Below are 21,047 nucleotides of genomic sequence, written 5' to 3' on the forward strand. Positions count from 1 at the left end.
TTGTTTTTCCTGCCTTTATTTATGTTGTTGTCTCCTGCTATCCCCCCTAATCAGCATTCTACTGCTGTACCAGTGCCTACCTACTGCTTACGCACCACTACCTCAATGCCATTCTTTAAATCTGACCTCAAACCTCTACAATTTGAAAGACATTTTAGTTCATTTCTCATATCCCTATAACTCTCTTGGACTTGACTTTGCACTGAGCCCTCCCTTATGGATCACTCAATAAAGCCTTCTCTGGCATCGCCCTGAGAATTTGAAAGCCCCCCCCCCCCCGAAACCAAACTGAATCCCTCAAACGCATCTTTCAAAAAAGAAGGTAAACAACTACTCGTGAATACATTTCTGCCCTTGATCCTTGGAACTCTTCTCTCTGAGCCTATCAGGTCTCCTCAACTTCACTCATGATCACTGTTTGCTTGTGACACTATTCTTTTTAATCTATTTGTCTTACCTTTGAGGTGATCCCACCCTCATTGGAATGTAAACATTCAGTATTTGTAAAGCGCGAACAGTTACCCAAAGGTGTCAAGGCACTGGGGGCTCTCAGGAAGATTAAGCAAGCTATTGCCCAGAGTCACATGGTGCTGAGCTGATCTGCTGCCGGCACCGAGGATCGAACCGGGAGCCACCGGGTTCCGGCAGCAGTTGCCCTGGCCGCTGCGCCACACCTCTTCCACAGATTGGAGATCTGCTATATCCTCTATTGCCTTTCGACAATTATAATATTGATTCTATATGTCTCTTTTTTAACAATGTAAAGCTCTTTGATACCCGTGAGGATCTTGTTTGCGCTATATAAAACTTTCAATTAAATAAATAAATACCATAACCTGTTCTTAGCTTCATAGTTGCCAAGTGTTCCAGGTCCATGCATGATGTGCTGCTCCAGTACAGGTTTTGTCCCTTGAATTCTGGGACTGGCAGGCCTGTTTTTTAATGGAAGAAACAAGAGCACAAGTCCCAGAATTCAAAGAAAAAACATGGACTGGAGTAGCACACCACACTTGGACTTGGGTAACTTGGCAGGACTGTAGCCTGTACTCAATATTTAGGACTGCTGCAGTTTTTCATGCTTATGTAATGTTCTAGTTCTATTGTAAAGCACTCTAACACGTCTGGGTAATGTCTGCCTTATTTAAAACCTCATAAATAGATGGCTAAGTCAACAAATACCCCCCTGCATCCTCTAGATCTTACTGCTGATCCACAGTACCCTAATGGTGTCATTGCCCAGTTTCTACCGCTGCCTTTATTTTTATCCAACCCCTTGTACATCTGACCCAGACTTCATCCAGTCCCCACAGCCCCCTCTGCAGTCACCCAGCCCATGCAACCTTTCCTACTTCACCTTAAAGTGTAGATTGTGTGTCCAAGCAAGGAGATGGTGTGTCACCTCTTGGATCGGGTGTCTTTAGGATTGGAGTGGGTGTGTTAGGGCATTAAGAGGGTGTGCGAGGATAGGGAGTGTGTGTGTCCAAGGATGGAACGGGTGGGTTCAGGGTGGTGCAAGTGTGACCAGGTGTGATGGGGGGCTTGAGTCCAAGCATAGTCATGGAGTGGGGGATCCCAGGTGTGGTGTGGGTGTGTCAGGTGGAGGTATGGGTGTCTTCAGGGATGGTGTGGGTGTGTGCAGACTGCAGGCAGGGGGCCTACTGTCAGAGCTGCCTGGGCTGCCAGGACCCATGGAAGTCCCCATGGCCTCCTTCTAGTCGGTGCTGCATCCTGTAATGTGGGACTGGTTTGAACATTTTTACCAGGGATTATTTTGGTTTTCAGTAAAGCCCTGCTGAGACATCAACCTTACAGCGTCTTCCAGTCGCGATCTGACTCTTCACAGACTGACACTCACTCATGATGCATGCTACAGTTTCCAGTTGTAGGGGGCAAAGTGTACGTCTCCTGGTTCCACTTATCGACCTATATAGGGGCATATTATCAAGCAGGGCGTTAACATTATCGCCGGTTTAGCGGCAGAAAACTGCCGCTAAAGTGGCGATAATGGGCTTGATAATATGCCGCAGAGAATTCCAATAGAATCCCATGTTGACACCATATCATGGGCTTCTATGGGAATTCTCTGCAGCATATTATCAAGCCCATTATCGCCGCTTTAGCGGACGTTTTCTGTCGCTAAAGCGGCGATAATGTTAACGCCGTTTCTTGATAATATGCCCCATAGTGTGTTGCAGTCTTGTAGTCGAGCCCCTGTGGTGGCTAGTATTATAGGAAATGACCAGATTGTGGGAGAAAGAGTAGGGGCTTTCGGAGGAGCTTAAGCTAGAAGAAGCAAGCCAAGGTAATCTCCTTTATCTGTGCTTGAAAAGCAAGGCCCAAATCCAGCAGAATCCCAAGATTACTCACCAATTTAGCTGGAACTGAGGGGGTACCCATAGATTCAGGCCACCAGACTGAAGCAACTGTGAGGCGTTGCCAAGGATCAATACTTCTGTTTCATCGGGTTTTCATTTTAAGCATGTAAGCATGAGAGGAAATGAGATTTATGGCTCTCTCCCTCATGTGCTGCTTACCCCACGAAAAAAAACCATTCTCTTTGTGTTGTCTCCCATCCTACTCAGTTTGTCTGTAAAAGCACAGAGTCAGGAATATTTGTGCTTGGGCCTGACTAAATAGCAGACATTAAGAGGTGTTTTTGTTTTATCTGCTACTTTCCACATATTGCATGAATGCTCAGGACTTGGCACATCAAAGCTTTTATGATGCTGGGGGAGGGAGGGTTGGCTGCTGCACGACCCCAGCTGACACCTGAAGCAGAAGGTGTACTTAGCATGTCTGAAAAGGAGATGTCTCTTCTCCTGGGTGCCCATGCATCTGACCCCTGCGCTATTGCAGAGGACCAATTGACAGTAGCGTGTTTCAGTTGGTAAGGTTATTGATCGAGGACATTTTTCATTTTTCAAAAAAGCACCTGGAAAATGGCTGCACGACTCAACAAAAAGGTTTAGAGTCGTTGATTGCTGAAGGACTTTGAAAATGTGTTGACCCCCAAATCAGATATCTCCTGCTAGGTCAGTCATGACAGGTTGAACTCTAGTGAACTGGAAGTGATGAAGCATCTCTTTTTCGTGGGATTTCCACAGTGGCGTAACGATAATTGAGGGGGCCAGGGCACAAGTCCTATAAAAAGAAGTGGGGGGGACTGACAGTATGCAAATGACGTCACGTGCTGAACGTGTCCCGGTGTCTGAAATTTGCACCGGGACACGTTCAGCTTGTTTCTGTGGGGCCCAGCTTCTTGGTAGGGGGGACGTCGTCCACCTTGTGAAAAGAGTGGGGGGACGCAGTGTACCTGCGTTTACCCCTGACTCGAGCCCTGGAGGGGCCCCGCAAGGTACGTGGAGGGGCCGCCTCCGCACTCTATCAGGAGCTCCCCAGCCGAAGTGCAGTGCTGAGGGGGCCCCCTGGATCTTGGGGGCCCGCCCGCACTGCGGGGGATGCGGGGGCCTGTGTTACGCCCCTGGATTTCCACAAAGGAAGGGGATTTGATATAGATGCTTCAATTTCTGGGTAATGTAGGTTGAAAAGTCTTTTGTTCTTACAACCAGGTGCCCTAGATCCTAGAGCTTTTTTTGGCCTTTATTACTGTTAAACGCTGCGCCAATGAGCGACGTGAGAAGGAAACACATTATTAGGACCCACGCGTCATCCAACAGTCCTCTTTTTGTCCCTGTTCCATGGAATTGTTTGTCGCAGATGCAAAGTGGGTCTTATGTCATCGTTTCCTTGAAGCAGGGTTGTGGGTTATTTTACTTCCGCGCATCTGTCTTCGCTCATTGATTGCCCGTCGCATTGCTCTTTAATTACTTTCATCTTTTCCCGCTTGGTGAGACCTGTGTTGTTCTAGACACTTTCCGCAGCTACGGTTCTCTTGATGGCGTCGCTGATGGAGAGAGGTGGTGGCTATGTTATGAGTTTTAACCTCCTGCATGCAGTGCTAGCTGAGTGATTCCATTCGTATATTTTTAGGTGTGGCTTGACAGAGTAGCTGTTTGCATGGGGGTGCTTTGCCAGCTCCCAGGGGAGTATTTCTCTCTCACATCATACTGTTAGCTGTTTAGTATTTCATTCTGTCTTCTACAGAGTCCTGGCCTTGCAATGTGAGGACCTGTTTTACATCTCAAAAGTACTTTGCATCTTTACAATTAAATTATTTATCTCATTGATGCGTTGCACACAGAAAGCAATGATGTTTGTTTTGGTTTTTAGGCAGGAAGTTCTTTATGTCTGTCTGCAGGCAGCTTTTAGCTGTCTGTTATTGAAGACCCATTGTGGACAATCGGCTTTGGGGAAGGCCATTGCTTACCATTGGATGGTTTTCTTGTCAATCTCATTTGCCTGCATTTTATTTGATGGCTTTCCTTCCTCATGTTGTGCTTGTTAGCTTTTTGCCACCCTTTTAATTGGGTGATTTGTATCCTTCCAGGGCTCCACACAAAGGAACTAGTTTTTATTTTGCTTTGAGCAGTCCATGGGATGCAAGTGTTTTCTTGCTCTCATCTGTGTGCAGTTTTACCATCACTTAACTGCCCCCGTTCTCTCACTGTTTTTCACACCAAGCCTGCCCATTGCTCACCCTCCCCAACCTGCTCAATTTTTTAGATTAAGCCTGCAGGCAGCATGAATACGCGGCTGTCACTTGGTGACCTATTGCATCTAAAAAAAAATGGCTGCATCATTAACACTCTTCTTAACTGCCTGCTAATTTGACAGCCTGTCCCAGGTGTCCGTTCCTGCGTCAGTTCCTGCGTCACTTTGTGTGCGCATGGAGAAAGTACAAACTGATTACTCTTAATTGGTGTCTGTCTGCTGCTCGTGCTGTTATTGAGGCACTATTTCTTCTTTTTTTTCTAATTTTTTACACACTGCAAATTCGACCTCACCCGAAGGTATTGGAACGCTTTACATGAACATGTCACATTTATGTGTTTTTTTAGTGTGTACTTTTGGAGGAAGAGTCCCAGAAGTGTTGTACTTGACAGCAATTGCGCAAGGAGGACTCCTTCTGTGTCTGTGTCCATTTCTTTTGGTCTTCTCGTTGTGCCACTACACTCCAAGCCACCCCAATCTAATCCAAACCACTCTTATCCATGCCACTCTAATGCACTTTAATACACTGAAAATTAATCCACTCCATTCCACTCAAATCCATTCCACTCTACTCCAATCCACTACACTTTAATCCACTCCACTCTAACCACTCCAGTCCATTTATTCCACTACATTCCAATCCACTCCATTCCACGCCACTCCACTCCAAGTCACTCTATTCTAATACTCCACTCTAATCTATTACACCCTAATTCACTGCAATCCACTCCACTCTAACCCACTCCAATCCATTGCACCCCATTCTACTCCAATCCACTCCACTCTAATACACCCCACTCTTATCCACTCCCCTCTTATGCACTCCAATCCACTCTACTCTTATCAACTCTAATCCACTCTAAACTACTTCAATCCACTCCAGTCCACTCTAATCCAATACACTCCAACCCACTTGAATCCACTCCAGGACACTACACTCTAATCCACTACACTCTTATCCACTACACTCTTATCCACTACACTCCCCTCCTCTCCAATACACTCAACGCCAATCCAATACACTCCAAACCACTCCAGTCTAAGCAAATCCACTCCACTCTAATCTACTTAATTTCAATCCACTGCACTCTAATCCAGTGCACACCACTCTAACCCATTCCACTCTAATCCACTCCACTCTATGCCACTCCACTTTACTCCACTCCGTGCCACTCCATGCTACCCCCCTCTATCATTCTCCACTATATGACACTCTACTCTACGACAATCTACTCCACTCTAGGACACGTCACATTTATGTGTTTTTTTAGTGTGTACTTTTGGAGGAAGAGTCCCACTCCAGTCTATGATGCTCAACTCTATGACACTCTTTGCCACTCTACACCACACCACTTTACTCCACTCTGTGGCAGTCTACTCCACTCTGCTCCACACCACAAACTTTTAGCCATGCTGAACAGCAGCCATACTGTTGTACAACATGGCTTAAGCACATTGCCAAAGCAAATAGCTCTTGCATTGGAAAAACGTATTGGCTTTGCCAATGATTGTTTTTTAATTTACACAATCCCCTCTCTAACTAACTCTACTATAGCCCCTCCACTGCTTCCTGCCTCCCCACTGCATTCTTTTTTCTTTTTCAGAGGGCCCAGTAGCTGCAATTTGCTGCTGGGACCTTCCTCCAAAAATGCACTTTGGCGTCCTTTGAACAGTTTTTTAATTTACAGCTCCAAAATAGGTGCCTGCCATTTTGGAACGGTATATGTAAAGAAACACAAAAATGGCCATTGTTTCAAGACACATGCACAAATGTGTCATCATGCTTGTGCAACCATGGCGTAAAAATGCCTTTATGTAAATTTTTCATGACCGATGCATGTGTATACATTATCAGGTTTATTTATATATTTCATTTATATTATTTATTTTTGCTGAAGCTGTTCTGCATTGGCAAACAAGCATTTTTTTTCTTTTTGCAAGACTGATTAGCATAGGTAAAAATTATTGGCATAGTTAAACGGTCGGATAGCACCATAGAATGGCGAGACCTATTGACTTTGCCAGTGTTTTTCTATTGTTTCAGTCTGCTCTCAAACAACAAGATAGACCTACTGGCATTGCCTTCTGCTTCTTTTTAAATGCTGTTGGTTATACTCTGAATAAAAGAGAATTGCTATATTAGGTATTGTAGAGGAATTGCTTCCTTTGGGTAAGGACAGGGCCTAGCAGAAACGGAGAATAAGGAGGCACGTCTTTTGGAGAGAACAGAGACTTACGGGCAGAGTAGAGAGCAATAACAGAGAACGAAGAATGAAAGTCCTCCACTGAAGATTATCCACATAAATAAACAGTCTTCAATAGAGAAGACAGACACTTTAGGGCAGATCTACTCTTTTATCATGTAGCGCACTGCAGCAGCCGCAAATGCTGCGCTGCGCTACGTGAAAAGGAGAGAGGAGGAGAGCGCTCTATTTACTAAAATAAGGCACTCTCCCCTCTCACTAGCTCCAGTGCTGAAATCAGCTGCCGTGCGACACGGAGACACCTTTGCGCCATGGTGCAAGGGTGTCTCCATGAGACTAGCATAGGTTGTGTACTGGAAGGAACCCTTCCAGTAGAAAATACTATGCACAGACTCACTTTAACCATTTTCCCACTTTGTATGCGTGCTGTACAGTGCAGCACCCATGCAGAGACAGAAAAGGAAGGAGAAATGAAAGCATTTCTCCTTCCTTGCGCCTACTTGAAAAGGGTGAAGTTTCCTCAAGCGAAACCCAAGCTACTTTATTTAGTAAATTGGGTTTAGCGTGAGAAACCTTGGGTGGTTGCATGGGAACGCCCATGCACCACCCTTCTTATGCCCCCGCAAAGTAATGCAAATTACTTTTTAGTTATTTCCAGCGCTAAATAAGTTTAGCATTGGAAAGTAAATTGGGAAAAAAGACCTTGATCCCATTTACTTCACTTTTCTGACGCAAACACGGCACAAAATCTTAGTAAATCTCCCCCTTCAGGTAGGACAGAATGCTGACAGAGGCTGAGGCAGTAGTGTCACAGAGAAAGGCAGGCCGTCAGGAGAAAGCAGAGGTGGCTGACAGATGTGCTATTGGGAGTGGTCGGAGGTCTGCCACCAAGGGAGGGAAGGTAGATAGGGCTGTGTGTGACAGCGATGCAAGCAACCACCATCACCCGACGGGTCACGCTTCTTATCTCGGCCTCATCAGCCACACAAACACAAGAAGGACAGGGTGATGAAGCTGAAGGACAATAGACACCAGGGCCGCTTTCATCTCCAAGGGAGAAGTGTATCAGAGGCTGGGGCAGGGATGAAAAGCAGGGGCCAGCAGCAAGCTCTGTGGAAAAAACTGACCTCGTCTGGGGACCATGAAAAGAAGTCTGGCGGGTACGCCCAGGCAGAGCCCCCAGCCCCTCCGTGAGCTCTGGAGCAAGTACACACAGGACAGTATTCCCACCCCCCTCCTTGAGACCTAGAGTCAGTATGCCACGTGAAGTGCTCTCCGCCCACCAGCTCTAGAGCCTTTACACACACAGGGCCTGATTACAAGTTGGGCGGTTAATCCCGACTCATGGGTAAAGTGATAAACCCCGGTTTACGCATGCATTGGAATTATGAGTTGTTAGGTTTTTAACGCATCCGATAATTATCAGATGCACTAAATAACTCAAGCTTCATTAAATTTCAGCAGGCCAAACCTGACAGGGTGATGAAGCTGAAGGACAATAGACACCAGGGCCTCTTTCATCTCCAAGGGAGAAGTGTATCAGAGGCTGGGGCAGGGATGAAAAGCAGGGGCCAGCAGCAAGCTCTGTGGAAAAAACTGACCTCGTCTGGGTACCATGAAAAGAAGTCTGGCGGGTACGCCCAGGCAGAGCCCCCAGCCCCTCCGTGAGCTCTGGAGCAAGTACACACAGGACAGTATTCCCACCCCCCTCCTTGAGACCTAGAGTCAGTATGCCACGTGAAGTGCTCTCCGCCCACCAGCTCTAGAGCCTTTACACACACAGGGCCTGATTACAAGTTGGGCGGTTAATCCCGACCCATGGGTAAAGTGATAAACCCCGGTTTACGCATGCATTGGAATTATGAGTTGTTAGGTTTTTAACGCATCCGATAATTATCAGATGAATTAAATAACTCAAGCTTCATTAAATTTCAGCAGGCCAAACCTGCCAAAATCTAACGGGGGAAAACCATACGGTATAATCCTGTATCATGCAGAGTTTGGTGTGTTAATACCAAAATCTGCATGTTAATTTATTCTGTAACAACTCATAGCAGGTGGTATTTATCGCACTCAATAAATAACGTACCTCGTGGTATCGTTGTTTATCATGTGCGATAAATACCACCTATTGTCGTAAACTGGGCCAAAGCAGAGCTTCCAGACCCTTCATCAGCTCTAGAACACACGTACAGGCAGAGCTGCCGGCCACCCTGCAACACATGGTATAGATCTAGTTCATAGAGGTCAAGCTCCCAGCCTGTCCCGAAGCACTAGAGCTACTACAACAAACAGGCATAGCTCCCTGTCCCCACATGAACTCTAGAACCAGTACACACGGGGCAGAGCTCTAGGACAGGTGTTCAGGCAGAGATCATAGAATCCGCGAAGAGGAGCTGTAAATGCTTGAAAGAATAAGGGTACCCCTGAAAAAATTCCTAAATCAGGGTGCATCTAACAATTGCGAGCAAAACAACTTAGGAACAATGATTATAATAAAATGGACCTAAAAAGCAAACAAAGAACTGTACACATATGCTGATAGGTACAAAAATATAAAACAAATCATTTGGTAGCATTTATGTTTAATATATAAAGTTTACATATTGTATTTACATATCTTCAAGTTTCAAAAACATCAAAACCAATCAAAAAGTGTAACAATAACCTATATGTTTAACAAAAGTTTAAACACATGATTTCATATATTTTATCAAAAAAGCACATGGGCAATGTTTCCAAACATGAAGAACATATAGATTCTAACTTCAATCTCTGTTAGATTCTTAGAGAACAGTATATTCATGTATGCACGGCTCTGTAATTGGTGAATCCTACGCGCGTTTCGGCTTGAAGCCTTCGTCAGGACACCATGTATATATATTTTTCATGTAACCTAAACAGAATATATGTAAACACAAATCAATGTCAATGTTGCAGGTAGGTCCTATTTACAAAAATATTCCCCTAAATTAGAAGGGGTTTGGCTTCTTCAGGAACAACATTTAGGATTTCTCTCGTATCTTCACTTATTTGCCCAATTCTATTTTTTATTCTATCACTCTTGTAGTAACAAGCCGAAACGCGCGTAGGATTCACCAATTACAGAGCCATGCATACATGAATATACGGTTCTCTAAGAATCTAACAGAGATTGAAGTTAGAATCTATATGTTCTTTATGTTTGGAAATATTGCCCATGTGCTTTTTTGATAAAATGTATGAAATCATGTGTGTAAACTTTTGTTAAACATATAGGTTATTATCACTCTTTTTGATTGGTTTTGATGTTTTTGAAACTTGAAGATATGTAAATACAACATGTAAACTTTATATATTAAACATAAATGCTACCAAATATTTTTTTTAATATTTTTGTACCTATCAGCATATGTATACATTTCATTGTTTGCTTTTTAGGTCCATGTTATTATAATCATTGTTCCTAAGTTGTTTTGCTTGCAATTAACAGGAGCTGTAAAACCAGGGCGCGGAGATGAAGCTCCCGCCCCTCCAGGAGCTCTAGAAATGGTGTACAAAGGGCAGAGCTCTCAACCTTTCTATGAGCTCTAGAACCCGTGAATACAGGAAGACCGTTCATCCCCTCTGGGAACTCATGAACCAGTACATGGAAGGAAAAGCTCCCAGCCGCTCCAGGAGCTCTGGAAACGGTACACAAAGACCCATGAGCTCTAGAACTGGTACACTCAAGGCAGCTCTCTCGGGTTCTCTATTCGCTCTAGAACCAGTAGACGTAAGACGAATCCTTCTCCGCCCTCCTTTTGTTACAGAGTAGTTATACAGGCAGAGTTCACAGTCCCCCAAACAGGAGTGCTGGAACCAGTACCAACAGGTCAAGCTACCAAATTCTCTAGAACATCCAAACTGGTACTTACAAGGCAGTGCGCACAGCTCCTCCTTGAACTCTAGAACCAGTGAATCCAGTCACAGGGTCCAACCACACGGGGAGCTCTAGGACCAGTACACAGCAGCAGAGCTTCTTGTCTCTGCAACATCTATAACTGGTACCCGAGCCCTTCACAAGAACTCCAAAACTAGTACACAGAGACAAAGCACTCACCCGCTCCATGAGTCTGATGCAGCGTAAAAAATGCTGATCATGCTTTACACAACACATAAACCAATCTTGACAATGAAAAACAAATGTGCACTTTGCACGTCTAGAAAAACAACATTGAAACTGAGAAAAATTGAAGTAACAGCACCATAAAAGTGTGCTTGACTAGTTAGAAACAGTAGGATTAACCAAATAGTGAATTTGATATGTTTTGTAATCAATTATTTTACATTCTTAGAAAGATGTTTTGAAAATTAATGATGAAACTTAGAATTTATATTGAGTTCATTGTAGAGCACCATACCAAACTCGACAATGGTGCAATTCATGCATGTAATGTCCTATATGATTGAAACTTTTAGTATAAGTGCTTAACATTGTAGAGATGTTTTAATCATAGAAACAATTTTATTTGAATGATTTTTAGAAATAGTTTTCTTGTAGCTACTGTTGCAATTTTAGTAGTAGGACACAATCGGAGTTGAACATTTCTGTGTAAAAATCACTGACAACTTTCTAAGATGCTCATATAAGATATGTGTGATTTATTTTGTTATGCTTGAGCTTAATTAGGAGTTTATTTTACTAAATAAGAAATGCTATCTTTAAAATGTATTGAGTTGTCTTTTCTCCTTAGGCTGCATTATTTCATTGCCTTAAGAATGGACTTTGATACGCTTCTTCAAATGTTGCTTTATTTATTCACGTGACTTTTTTAAGTGACAAGAGACTTTCTTACAGCGTCTCTTTGTGTATGTAAGGTGGGAAACTGACACTTGGACTTTATCTATGGAGAGCCATAAAGTAAATGAGCTTTTTGTCAACTAACCTGTGAGGATGGAAAGTCGTTTCTCATGATGAGCATGGGAAAGTATGCTGGAGTATCCATTTGTATATGAAGAACAGAAGAATGGTCGCATGATGATCAGGCCACTGTATGGTGACTACTGATGTCACCATAGGCAATTTGGACTATAAAAAGTGACTTTCCTAGGAGAAGGGAGAGCTGGCTTCTTCATTCCCCCTCTCCTTGCCTCCTACCTGCCGGACTTTCTCCGTTACGCCCTTGCCTTATTGGTTTTGCTGATGAACTTGCAGTTTGAATGATTTTGAGCAGTTTGGTGAGGGACCAGACTTGAACTTTCCTGATCTATGCTCCATTCCCCTTGTCCATGCCCATGGACTTTTCCCTAGATGATTTTAACTTGATCCAGTTGCCCATGGTAATAGAATCTGTGTAAACAATCTTCCTGCCTTTGTTGATGGGAGGAATCGCTGACGATTGGAACCATCTGTATTTAGCAATTGATTTACTTTGGCTAGATGTGTGATTTTATATTTCAGGCTGTAAGACTCATGATTAAGCTTATTAAAATAATACTTATATGCATTGATTTTGAATCTAATACAATACAATAATCAAATTATCTAAACAGTCCGAGTCTTTTATTGTGTCTTAATGTTCTTTTCACAGAAACTGTGCTTACAATTATCTGATTTTAAATGCATAATAGAGAGAGTCGTAGATTATTTCCAGAACATAGAGTTATTTTTCTCTTACTCTTTGCAGCCACACCAGATCTATTCATATGTATTTGTGAGTTGGCTACCAATTAAAAGTCCTCATTGGGTGGCTAAGAGTGGGACATCCTCGAATTCTCACTCCTCACCACAACAAAGAAAGATCCATCAGAGAACCATCGTCTCTGAGGTGAAGCATAGAATCTGAGTAAAAATCCTACCCGTATGGGCCCAGTAGGAGTGCTTAGTTGAATTTGAGTAAATGCTTCCGCTGCAACAAGTGGTAGATCCAGTACACACTGGGCAGAGCTCCCAGCCCCTCCGACAGTCCTAGAACTAGTCCACGCAGAGAAGAACCAAGGCATACAGGTAGAGGTCTCATCCTCTTCATGAGACCTAGCATCAAAACATACAGGACAAAGTCCCACCCTTCCATGAACTCTAGAACTGGTTCTAAGAGAGTAACACACACACACACGCACCTGGAGCATTAATATCTAATGTAACATCACTACAGTGTTCTTATGGATTTTGGCGACTGTTAATGAGATTTTCTCACGTCAAAAATATTGGTCCTCTTCTGGAAACTGAAGCAAAGAGTTTGTCGTGTTCAGTGAAAGATATACTCACCTCAGTAGTTTTTTGTCAGTACGTTCCACAGAGTACTGCCTTCGCAGACAAGTGCTATGCACAGAACGTTTATGACATGAGTAGTATTGAGAAGATGATTCTCTCAGTTTTTGCCTGGGGTTCCACCTGGAAATATATAAACAGATTTGGAGCCAATCAAAATGCAGCATTTAGGCAATTGCATGGCTGCCAGTCCCTTGGAACAATACAATGGCAGCTCATTACCGTGAAGAATGAGAGGGCATGTTACACAGTTTAGGTTCTATTTTCTACATATGTGCCACCATCAAACCCTGTGATCTTAAGAATAAGCATCTCAAATAGGAGCAATGGCCGTTTGCTCCCTCTTGTAGCGTTGTGCCAATTTGGAGAGAATTGCTGCTGTACTGGCTCCCGTTCTGCCGCTGCAGTAACACTTGATAATGAAAAAGAAGGGAAAATGTAGCTTGGCGAAGGCAAAACAGATGCTACAGCCAGTTGCACATGCTCTGACTTATTGTCCATGTGAATGCATGTATAGGACACATCAGTATAGCCGAATATTGCTCCAGTTTGGGAAAGAGTTGAAGACTTACCTCTTTAAAGAACACTACATACCAATGAATTAACTGACCACAACTTAGCTTCCTCTCCTATTACTTTAAGTTTGCCTTTGACCATGTACGGAGCTCCGCTGCCTTTTGGCTAGGTTCATGATATAGAAATAACATATACATACATAAAAACATACATACAAAAATCAGCAGCAACTTTGGCCAAGAACTCTGTCCAAATTCCATTCGCTTCAGGAAGTTTTTGGGCCTGATTTCACCACCAGGCTCTTGAAGAACCCAAAAGCATTGAAAGCATTGTCATCTTAAGGGGTTTGGGGGCCCTAGTGAAGTCATATTTGGGGCCCCCTGTATGGAATTTTATTACTCAATCGCTGCTAATTCAAGCCTGCATGATGCCAAACAATACAAAATACGAGGGTCCCACAAAAACATTTGAAATATGACTTGCTCTGGACCCCAAACATCCTCACAGGGATACAGGGTTGAGAGACCCAGTAAGAGGTAGAGTTAGGCACAGAGAGAGAGAGGAAGGTTTAGATATATAAATAGGATAGGCGGAGGTCATGTGGAGGGAAAATCCACTTCCCCAGGGCCCCTGGAAGGTGGGGTCCCTAGACAATTGCCCACTTTGCCCATGCCTTAAGATGTCTCTGATTAAAAGGGGTGGGCATGTGGGGAAAAGGAGCCGCTCCCTATTGCAAGCAATGAAATAACCTGTAGTGTTTTCACAAAAATACATTGCCGATCACTTCCAGGACTGGGCATTCACATGGGACAAAAAGAAACCCCAAAGGAGGTGGAAGGATGCTGAGCTGCTTTTAGGGCTGGAAGGGCTGAGGCATTCTTGTGATGTGCTGCCGTGGAGAATTAAAGGCCCCGGTACTGTCCTAGACCTTAGTCTGTAGTATTATTTTATGAAACCATCCTCAGAACTTTACGCAATACCTTCTTCATTTCTGCCAGTACAGCTGAAAAACTATATTCTGAAATCGGTTGATTTGCCCCCTTTTTAAAGAAAGACCATTTAGAAGGACATAAACCGCGTTCTTGGACCTCACTCGCTGGGTGTTATATGGGGCAGGTATTAAGACATTTTCCAGAGATGCTGTTGGTACCCAATGCACCCCGGATAACCTTGGCACTCCATGACTTTCCTGTTTTCAACATCGCCCTTCTATATCAAGGATTTCCAATGTAGGTTCAAAAGGGTCACATCTATGCCGGATTTTCAGGACATTCACATGATAAATTTGCATACAAGGAAGATAAATTGAACTCACTTATAGTGAAAATCTGACCTGGATCTTGGTCTCCTGGTCAATATAATATCGCAATACTTGTCAGTGACTTGCAATCTTCTTAAAACATGATTTAGTGGGTACTTTACCCCATACATAGCAGGCACTGTAACATATATCTATAATTTCACGGTTGTCATTTCTTTGTATCAGACAAGCTCTAATGACAGGGGAAACATGAACCAGGAATGTCCAACTTTCAGCGACTCAGGCCAGGTTCATGTCAGCTTTTCAAGATCACCACTGACCATCCAAATAAGTTACATTTACATTATATGTAAATGTTCCCAATGACTTATCTTGAAAATTCATCAAGGATCTAGCCAACATGGACATCAGCACTAAGGGTGAGCGGAGTTGGCGGAGTGCCTCTACGCGGAGTTCCACGGAGTTGGAAAAAAACTCAGTGGAACTCTGCTCCACTCCCTCCCCCCTCCCAAAGTAATTATAATGTTAAAAAAAGACACTTACCTGCCATGGATGCCTCCTTCTTGCCATGGCCGCTTTCCTTCCTTGTCCCTGCCGTCCTACTTCTTTGATAACCCCTAAGTTGTACGTCTTGCGCATGCGCAAGATGTACTACGTCTTGCACATGCGTAAGACGTACAACGTAGGGGTTATCAAAGAAGAAGTACGGCTAGGACCAGGAAGGACAGTGGCCATGGCGCTTGCGCAAGATGTACAACGTCTTGCGCATGCGCAAGACGTACAACGTAGGGGTTATCATAGAAGAAGGACGGCGAGGAAGGACAGCGACCATGGTGCGGAGGAGGCAGCCACGGCAGGTAAGTGCCTTTTTTTACATTCTAATTACTTTGGAAGGGTGGAGGGTTGGTCGCTAACTCTGCTCCGCCACGGAGTCAGAATTTTGCCTAAACTCTGCGTTCGCAACGGAACGCGGAGTTGGCAAAACTCTGTAAACTCTGCTGGCGAAGCAGAGTTACCTGCCCAGGTTTAATCAGCACTGTAAACAATCTTCCTCCGTAGTTAGTCATTGTTTGACAGTGTATGATTGATAGCTGTGTTTATTAACTGTCAATAGCAGAGGATGGAACTGCTCTCACTGTATTGTTAGTTTACAGGAGTTTTACGGACAAGTGTGTGAGTTCAAATGCTCAGACCAGAGACCTTGTTTGACACAAATCTTGATTTCTCCTCTACTGCTCGCAGACAGCTGCAAATCCAACAAACCCATAAAGAGGCCACGCCCCTTCTCCCTGGAGGATTTTGCTGTGGTCGCGTCTCCCTTTCCTTGACTGGACCTGGCGAAGTCAGTAGGAAAACACTGCCAATATTCTACGACTCGCTGTGTTTCGTCGTTGCTTCCTGTTGGATTCTACCTTATGGTCTGTGTTGAAAATGCCAAAACGTGATAAGGAATCAGAGGTCGGTGGCAAAGCCAGCCTGGTGGAGGATGATGATGCAGCACCAGCGGGTAAGAAGGGAAAGAAAGGAGGTGGAAAAGGAAAGGAGAAGGAACCAGAAGCACCAGCCATCAATGAAGACCCTCCTGAAAAGTTGACTTCTGCCAGTGGGAGAAAGTCCAACCTGAAAATCTGCTCCTGGAATGTCGATGGGCTACGGGCCTGGGTGAAAAAGAATTGCCTAGATTGGGTGCGGCAGGAGGTTCCTGACATCCTTTGCCTCCAAGAGACCAAGTGTGAGAAGGCCCTGCCAGCTGACATGCCAGAGTATCCCCACAAGTACTGGGCATGTTCTGAGGAGAAGGAAGGCTACAGCGGGGTAGCCATGTTGTGCAAGGGCAAACCAGTTAAGGTCACCTATGGTATAGGAATTGAGGAACATGACAAGGAAGGCCGAATAGTCACTGCTGAGTTCGACATGTACAACTTAGTGGCAGCTTACGTGCCCAATTCAGGTCGTGGTTTGGTTCGTTTGGATTTCTGCCAGAAACGTGACGTAGACTTACGCGCCTACCTGAAGGCTGTAGACGAAAAGAAACCTTTGATTCTTTGTGGTGACCTCATTGTGGCCCACCAGGAAATTGACTTGAAGAATCCTAAGGGCAACAAGAAGACCAGTGGCTTTACTCCCCAGGAACGGGAAGGCTTCAGTACCCTGCTGATGGCTATATAGATAGCTTCCGCCACATCTACCCTGATGTTCCTTATGCCTACACTTTCTGGACTTACATGATGAATGCCCGTGGAAAAAATGTAGGCTGGCGACTTGATTACGGTGTGCTGTCTAAGGAAGGCGCTACAGGACAAACTGTGTGACAGTAAAGTACGTTCCAAAGTTACTGGAAGTGAACATTGCCCCATTACTCTCTACATGGCCATGTGAGAAATGTCGGGGAAGAAATGTTGCAGGTGGGTCACAGCCGCTATCAAAGGGTTAACTTCTTAGTTATATTTTACTGTAGTTATGTTCTTTGGTATCTGTCCTCAGAACTGCCATGATATGTCATTTAAGTTATGAGAGAGATTTGTTACTCCATGAAACACAAGTTTGCATATAGGTTTTACATCGCATTCTTTAGCGCGTTGTCACCAAGTCTGCATATGATGTCCACTCGGGCAGCGATTTGGTTGGGATTCATCCAGGCGTGAGCAGGCCCAGGCAACTATAGAACTCGCTTCTGTATTTTTGGAGAGATCTGCTACTTGTAAGAGTTTACCTCCTCAGTTCAATAGTTTTTGTTGTTGTTTTAGCACAGCACTGTTTAAAATGTCTGGGTCTATTTCCTCCAAACACACAACACTAAAGTATTTTTTCGCTGTTGTATCTCAATGTATATAGCAACAGGTAATTCAGTTGTCATCACAAGAAATTGTTACTTAATTTAGAGCTTGTACAATATCCCTGATGCCATGTCCTAAATGCAACAGACTGTCCAATGTAGATGGAACTGTTTTTTTTTTATAGCATGCAGATCTGCAGGGGGCTTTTAGAAGATAGCATTTGATATCATTTAATATTTTTGTTGATGTTATTTTTGCTTCCTATAATGTTTCTCATATTCGACAAAGGCTGTTGCCGAAAATGTGTAGGTGCTATTTTTTTTATTTTTTATTATTGTTACATGAGTATTTCTAATCCTGTCAAGCAATTTCATCTAAAGCAGCGGCGTTGTTCCACAAACTGTAGGTTAGTAACAAAGGGGGCATATTTACAAGGTCTGGCGCATCTCTGCAAATCAGCAGGGATGCGCCAGAACACTTGCGACAGGCAAAACCACCCGTGCGCCACCACTGATGCGCCGCATTTACACGGATGGGCAGATGCGTGTCGCATCCCCCGTCGTAAAGGCGGCGCATTGCTGGAGTCGCGTTGCAAGGGTGACGCGGCTCCAGCAAGGCACGGGGGGGCACTATGCCTATCATGCTGCGTCCCTCCTTGCGCCTGCTTCAAGCAGGCGCAGGGTTTTTACGCAGCATGGCCGTAAAAGTGACTCAGAGAAATCTTGCAGATTTCACTGCGTCACGTTTACGAGGCGTACCTGCGAGGGAGCGCCAACCCTGCGCCGTAACGCCCACATAAAACCTGACGCAGGTTTTATGTGGCGCAGGGCTTTACAAGGTGACGCATCTCCCTAGATGCGTCACGTTGTACATAGGGCGCAACACGGCGCAAGGTTTACGCCGCTGCTGCTTCACAGAAGTGACGCAACGGCGGCGCAAATGAGGAGCAAGGGGCTTGTAAATCAGCCCCTTAGCATGTAGGTATTACTAAAAGCAATGCAGTGATTGTCATGCTCAGAAGCTATCATTCAGTAACACTATTAGTCAGCAGTTGTCAATAGCAGGCAAACGTTTCACAAGTCCTGCACAGGAGACGTCTTGAATTTCAGGTATCTATTGTAATTTCATCTATGCAACAGTAAAAATACCCAAATTCTGTATGGTGAATTTAATTCAGTGGTCCGATTTCTTTTGATATCCACAGTTTTTAGTAAAGAAATGAAATACCATTAATCAAGGAAAAAAAGTCAGAGATTTGACCCTAAATTCTAGACCTCTCTTGGAATTTCAACATCACTCAACCGAATATTCAAAGGTGCTGTCTCACTCGTAACCCTTCTTACTGTTTAGTTGAGTGCAAGCCCGCCTGTGCCCGTGCACACCTGGACCGTACCCAGTGCCAGAAATCATGGTCCAATCACCCCCCAATGAGTCTCTGCAGCCTTTCTTTAGTCTCACCAAGAGGCTGCCGAACCGTGCTTCACAACACAGTGGGAGCCTTCCCCTGCTCCCACTGCCAATTCTCACGCAGCCTCCCAGGCACATGCCAACCTCACCACCTGCACCCCCACCCCACGCATCCACAACCCACATAATACTCACTCACATGCATGCTGCCCAATACACGATTACTCAGCAAACACGCTACTGAGATATGGGGCCTAATAAGCAGCAACGCACCAGACCTCCTTTTCATCATGGAAACCTGGCTGAACTCCACATCAGCACCCTACACCACCACAGCAATACCCACAGGCTAAAAGATCTCACAACGGGACTGCAACCACAAGCCTGGAGGAGGACTCAGAATCATCTTCCAAGAATCTATCAAGTGCTTGACCACTGCGGAAATGGCTACCCCATTTAAGGAACACTTGCACTTAAAACTTCAAATCTCTGATAACTTCGCACTGCATGGGACCCTATCCTACCGACCACTCGGACCACAAACGATCTTTACCAACCTCATCACCCATTTCGTCGTCCCACTTACCATTGACTTCAGAGCCTATCTACTGCTCAGAGACCTCAACTCCCACCTGGAAGACATTACCAACCACATTTTTCAAAGCAGTCCTTGAAGGCCTGGCCCACATCTGCCTCACTCAGCCCGCCCCAAGTCCCACACACCGCAGGACATTCACTTGACACCATCTTCACCACTAGTGACAGCATCAATTACATCGCCACCACACTTCTCACATGGACCGACCACTCCATCATCCACTTCAAGGTTGATACACCGCAAGTCCACGCATCCACCAGTACCAGCCTCCCAAGCCACAAAGGGGTAAAATCTCTGATGCAGACTGTCTCAATGCCCTCAGCACGGATCAACACAACTCAAAAATGACCATGACAAGGATATCACAACAACTGGATCAGGAACTGTGCAGACTGCCTCTCACCCATGAAAACTAACCAACATTGAAGACCTATCAAGCAAGCCAGCTGGTACACAGAAGACCTTCAAGAATTAAAATGACACTGCAAACATCTAGAAAGGAAATGGAGAACCAGCCACGAAACCGCCAACAGAGTCACCTACAAGGCTGCTCTCAGATGCTACAGCCAGCAACTACGAGACACTGAGAAGAGTGCACTAGCAGAACACATCGAAGGAAGCTCTAACAGCAGAGATATCAATCATAAAAGAGTTCACCACACCTTCCACAACAGTGAACAACATTCCCCCCCAAGAGAACTTTACAACGACCTGTCAAATGTCTTCCACTGCAAAATCAACAATATCTACAGCAACTTCCCACACAAACAGGACCCTGCTGACCTCATTGCCCAGCTACCAAACACCAATCAAGACAAACACCTGAGTGAATTGACACTCCTTAACCAGAGACAAAAGTGCAACAATCATGCAGACCATCCACTCAGGGACCTCCATGGACCCATGCCCCCACCACATCTACGACCTGAGAGCCTCCCTTATCAGCACTACCCTCTCCCACATCATCAACGTCATCAACATTACATCTGCCATATTCCTGGATGACTGAAAACACACAGAAGTCAACACTCCTCAAAAACTCATCTGCCTACGCAAATCAACCACGCTACTTCTGTCCAATATCCTTGCTCCCATACATATCCAAAGTGATGGAGAAGGCCATCAACAAATCAATCAATCAGTCAAGACATTTATAAAGCACGCTACTCACCCGTGAGGGTCACAAGGCGCTGAGGGGGGGGGTTAGGGGGGGTGCCGCTACTGCTCGAAGAGCCAGGTCTTGAGGTGTTTCCTGAAGGTGAGATGGTCCTGGGTCAGTCGCAGGTGTTTGGGGAGGGAGTTCCAAGTCTTCGCTGTCAGGTAGGAGAATGATCTTCCTCCGGTGGAGGTTCTGCGAATCCGAGGGACGGTGGCGAGGGCGAGGCTGGTGGAGAGGAGCTGGCGGGTGGGGGTGTAGAACGAGAGGCGGCTGTTGAGGCAT

The 21,047-nt window shown here is 44.8% G+C and overlaps 1 pseudogene; it reads left to right on the forward strand.

The window, feature by feature from the left end:
• The first annotated feature begins 16,255 nt into the window (after positions 1-16,255).
• On the forward strand, positions 16,256-17,203 carry LOC146856242 (DNA repair nuclease APEX1 pseudogene; annotated as a pseudogene).
• The last annotated feature ends 3,844 nt before the right edge of the window (positions 17,204-21,047 follow it).

Source organism: Triturus cristatus, chromosome 4_1 (genome assembly GCF_964204655.1).
Source record: "Triturus cristatus chromosome 4_1, aTriCri1.1, whole genome shotgun sequence".
Lineage (NCBI taxonomy): Eukaryota > Metazoa > Chordata > Amphibia > Caudata > Salamandridae > Triturus > Triturus cristatus.